The sequence below is a fragment of the Bidens hawaiensis genome, unplaced genomic scaffold, assembly GCF_021521415.1.
Source record: "Bidens hawaiensis isolate Kalapana, Puna unplaced genomic scaffold, B.hawaiensis_p1.1 tig00042952_1, whole genome shotgun sequence".
Lineage (NCBI taxonomy): Eukaryota > Viridiplantae > Streptophyta > Magnoliopsida > Asterales > Asteraceae > Bidens > Bidens hawaiensis.
This window is the reverse complement of record NW_027497612.1, coordinates 47,992-53,472: the sequence shown is the minus strand read 5'-3', so window position 1 is coordinate 53,472 and position 5,481 is coordinate 47,992. Positions and strand designations below refer to the sequence as shown.

At 39.6% G+C, this 5,481-nt stretch overlaps 1 pseudogene; it reads right to left on the bottom strand.

Moving 5' to 3' along the window:
* Positions 1-3,936: 3,936 nt before the first annotated feature.
* On the bottom strand, positions 3,937-5,009 carry LOC143593964 (zinc-finger homeodomain protein 11 pseudogene; annotated as a pseudogene).
* Positions 5,010-5,481: the final 472 nt, after the last annotated feature.

Here is a 5,481-nt window from a genome sequence, read left to right as displayed (position 1 = left end):
GTGGTTACCGGAATTTCTCTAGTCATCTTGGAAGTTTTGAAAAACTGGAGAAAGATGTAGTTCTAGCTTTATGCACGGATGGCGCCAATGAAGAAACACTAAGTGACCCCGGGCAGATTATGGGTAATCTGGGGGCTAAGTAATGTTTCCCTCGCAGGTTAGGTCCAGCAGAGTAAGTTGTACTTCAGGGAACCTGCAAAACAGACACCGTGAGCTCGTCACTGAGAAGGGGGGGGGGTTCCTCCTTGTGACCACCCTCCGGCGTGAGAATCAGTCTATATTGCTCTTTAAATATAAAAGTATATGAATACTATTAGAGCAATTATCAAGTAAGTTATACGAGATAGTAGATGATGAAATTATAATACCATTTGCTGTCTTTTATAGCCGAAGGTGGGTTTCCAAGGGGTTTAGCCGGCCCAACACGCTACCAACTGTAACCTATGCACGTGCCCTACCTGTGAGTGGTGGATAGGTAGCGGCTGACACAGAGCAGGCGTGCCGTGCACTCTTCGTCTTCTACCAACTGCAGGCTAGGCACGTGGTCTGGCAGGAGTTGGTGGGCAGGCGGCGGCTATTGGTCACAGTGCTGTGGCGTGCTGTCTGCCACGCTGCTGTCAGTGAGCTGTCGCATTCTTGGTCAGATCTTTTGTCTTTACCTCGTCAGGTATCACGCAAAAGATCCTCCATCATACGGACTGGCCCATTTTGGCGGGAGTTTTCCCCCTCCCGCCTTTGCTCATTCTTTCAGGTGACACTGAATATTTGTAAGTGTTAAGCCTTATGCGTGTAGCTATGCTGTGCGGGTAGCCTTCCCTGATGGCTTGTATCCGCGACTGCGGGAACAGGCGGGTTACTTTACCATTGGGAGGCTTTTCCCTGCGTATGCAGCTTGCATACTGCGCGTAGGCTTCTCTGAGCATGGTGGGTCCTGCGGGAGAAGATGGTCTTTGCGCAGACATCCCTGTTCAAGGTGAGTCATGCGGGACCAACTGAGCCCTGCTGGGACCTACCTCTTCAAGGACATTTTCCTTTTTCTAACTGGTTCTTTTTTCGTCTAATGAACATAGACCTTTAAAATAAAAGAATTAAAATTCAAAAATATTAGAACGTGGTTGTTGTGTGGAGGTGAGAGCACCGATTGCATAAGTGGTGGTGGAGGCGGCGATCCCAGAGGATACGACGGCAATGGTGGTGTGGTGATGATTGGGACAAACTACGACGAGGTTGTCATGGTCATGACGGTATGATTATGGCAATAATGACGCAATAATACTGATGAGAGCAAGCTAATCTATTTTTTTAATTGAAATGTTTGGTAGAGGCACATTGTCTGTCAAAGGGGGATTCTCAGGTTCAAACATTGACAAACACTTAGGCAATGAGTAATGGGGTTAGAGTTTGGGCGATAAAGGGAGAGAAGGGGCGCAAACACCGCCCTCCCCCCCGAGCAATTTTTGGGCGAAAAGGGTCGGAGGCGGTGTGTTTTATCGCCTGGATGGTTTGAATAATAATACTATTATATTATAAATACCGTTGCAAACGGTCAAATGTAAAAAAAAAATTTAATTAATTAAAACAATATATATATACACCTTCTTCTCCATTTCATACACAATTCATACCCAAATTCTTCAAAAAAATACAGCAAAATGAATCCTACTAACAACCCAAACCAACCGAAACCCGTGGAACTCACCACTACCACGAGAGAAATCATCAAAATACACAAAAAGTGTATCGAGGAACTCAACGATGCCATGAGAGAAACCAACAAACAACACGAAAAGATTGCCGCTATGTTGAAATTGCGGGAAATGAGTGAAGAATACGAATCCCTCAAAGCGGCCGGGTTACACGAAGAGGCCGCATTATTGCAACGACAACGAATTGAAAAAATGCGCGAATATTATGGATATTAGTATTTTTTTAATTTTTAGTTATGTATTTTTTTTTGTATTTCTTTTTAATTTTAATGCATTTTTATTTAATTATTTAAATAAATTGGTTTTTATTTTTTAGTTTAATTATAAAAAGAAAATAATAAAAAAAGATACCGTAGGCCCAATTTGTAGCCCCCTACAGCATTACACCTCAAAAATAAATTCCACTCATTACTAATTGGGAGCCACATGTCACAATTCGTTCCCATTTGTAACTCATTCACTACGCATAGCCTTAATATTATTGGGGTAGAGTAAGAGTAAAAATTTGTTGTGAAAGAAAAGAACCAAAAAATAAAGTGATCAGACTTCAACTTCCTAAGTTGCCCCATCAACTTGTTATCAATGATCTTTTTAGATTCAAATATCATCGAATGAATTATTAAATCAGGCTAGAATAAAAATCAAGATATAAGATATAAATTGTTTTTGCGATTTCAAATGAAAGATTAAAAAAAGGGAATATGGTAGAAACACAATCAAAACCAAAACCGAAACCATAATCAGATTAAATTAAATCTTTCTCATAATATGAAGTATGGCTAACATGCAACAAGATTTATATTTTATCAATTCTTGTTTTTCATAAAAAATATAATAGGAAATATCATAACATAGTAATTAAATTTTAAATATGTTCGAATTATATCACTAACACAACTTTTTTTCAAATCGAGTAACTAAATTTTTATAGCGAGTCTCATCGGATTTTGATTTTAACTTTAACTGTAATAACAAAACAATTTTTTTACAAAACAATTTTGCATCTATATTTTGTTTAAACTTAAACTGCTTTGTATATTCTAAATAAACCCATAATTAATTAATATAACTTAAATATTTCTGTCTTGTAAACTTAAAATCTCATTTTTTTTTAAGAATTAACTTTTATCGTATAGCACATACTATTAGTCTAAAATGACATTATTTTCTTTTTGCAAAGATTAAATTCACAAGGAAAGAATATTACAAGATAATTTTGAAGGCAAAGAATATAAAAAGACCACACAAATAGTAAATCGTAAGTTAAAAGTATGAATTAACTTCACAATACATAAGTACTTAAGCTAAAAGAAGTTTTATTTCGTAAAATATCAAAATATTCAAGTCGTGAAATGAAATTGAAAATGTTAGTCCCTAATATTTTATAAATATGCCTATCTTAATACTCACGAACACATCTTCATGAGGGACGATACTTAATTCCCTCTAGGTTTTAAGTTAAAATTTAGTTTTCAGTGACTTTCTATCCTTAATCTCCTTGAAAATCACCCATGTAGCATCGATTATGTTTTATCTAATTTCGATGATTAGTAGTCTACCATGGCCAGTTTCAGTTTGAACGAACCTACGAACACAAAGAAAACAAAAATGTATTCATTTACTTCCCAAACCATTAAAAAATCGTTTCAAAGACATTTAAAAATGTGTATTAACGTATTTATTCTAAATTAAAAACTCATGTATTACAAAGATATGCAACTCATCAAACCATCTGTCGTTTACTTTAACTATTCGTTGTGGATTAACGACGTGGCCGTTAACCCCATCCCCATCAGCCGCCCAGACTAATGCCCACCTCCTCAGCATCTTCTGCAATCGTTAACCCAATACCACCCTGACCTTGCCGTCCCACGACGCCCCTCCAACGTAGTGTTCAACGCCCCTTAGCCTGCAAATCTGATGCCATACCGGCTGTTAACGCTGGTGACTTTAACACCCACAATGCTTAGCCTTACGAGCTATTAAAAATTTACACAATAATACATGAAACCTCAAACAAGATTCCATGGGGGACAAAATGGGCATTGGAAATAGGGTGTTGATAAAATTAAGATAAAATATAAACAATAACCTAAACAACTTTCTACAATTAGAATTTTAATTAAACATTAAACAAAAAAGCAATGATTAGAATCATCAACGACAGAGATTAGGGTTAATCTCAAGATGCCAACCACCACAGCAATTAATTTCTTACACTAAAGTTTGTTGTGTTAATTAACTTCTATCTGCAAATAGTACCACTGATTCAATAACACGTAATAACTCCTATTTTGACCATCTGAATTTGTGTCGTTTGACCTTTGACTAAATGCAACTAGGCTAGGGTTTAAACTTTGAAAACCTCATTTTAAACCAAGAAAGTGAATAAAAGAGAATGATTTAATGGTGGGTTTGGTTTTAATTAAATTTGGACTAAAAGGGGTTAATAATTTGGGGTTGTTAATAGTTAAGATGAAGAAGACGACCCCTTTTCTTGATGATGACTGTCTGAAGAGGCGGCAACAACAGCGTTGGTGGTGGCTGTGGCAGAGATGCTGATGGCGGTGGTGGTGGTGGTTTCTTTTTCTCGTTTTGTTGAATTGTTTTTATTATTATGCATCCAAACTTTTAAAATCCGTCTTCGGATTCCGATTTCATTGCAAAAATCCGTAACCATCTTATCATCGGATCTTGGCATCTTCCACCCCACCTTCTCTGCAAAAGATAACATCTTCTCCTTTTGATCCTGGCTGAATTTGGTTCTGAACCTCTTTCGGCCGGTGAGCTTGACCTCCGCTGGCGTCCTCGGCTTTGCCACCACCTGGGTGACGTCCCCCGCCACCGTGCCGAGTGAAAGAAGCAGGTGGTGTTCGGGCGGTGGCGAAGCAGGGGACAAGGAGGCGGAGGTTGAAGAGTAGGGGTGGCGGGGGACGTCATTTGGTGCGCGGCGGTGGAAGTTGCGGTGGCAGCCACAAGCCGCGCACTTAAACGACGAGGGGTCGGTTGCGGTGAAAGTCGGAGACGGCATAAATTCACCGCAACCGTCCAAGGCGTGGCCGCCTATGCCGACCGCTTGGTTCTTGAGGCATTCTCTGTATGTTGCTGCGGGATGCGGCGGTGGCTGGTGGTGGTAGTGTGTTTTTCCATTTGGGTAGGCTAGTAGCTTTATTGTTTGGGAATGGGGTGGGGTTTCACTTTCATGGTTTGTGATTTTGGTGGTGGGGTGTTTTAGGTCCATAATCTTGAAATTTTCAAACGGTTTTGTTGTCTTTATGCTCAAATGGTGATTACAAAATTGAAACTTTAGGGCTTAGGCTGACGGGTGTGGGGCGCTAACCTGGGCGCGTGAGCCCCTCCGCTCGCGCCCCCAGGCGCTAACCCCACACCACCGGGGCGCGAGAGGGGCGCGAGCACGAGAACCAAGGCAGGCGCAAGCCTGCTAGCGGGAGGAATTGAGCCGTTGAGGTTTGGGAGAATGTGAAAGAGCCGTTGAGGTTTGGGAGAATGAGTTAGCTCTAGAATGGGTAATTAACTGCAAAAAAGTTTAATTGTTAATAAAGCTCTAATTAATTAAACGTTATAGGGGATACGAAGGTTGAAGATGTGTCCATTGTTGTGTCTGGTTCTGAAAATATTTTAGAGAGAGAAAATGGTTTTAGAGTTGGAAGAGTTACAGTGCCAAGTTTATGATTTAACATAGAGTTAAATATATGGATGGGTAAGATTCTTTTATCTTTTTTCTTTAAAAGCTGATTCACCTATTTTATAAAAA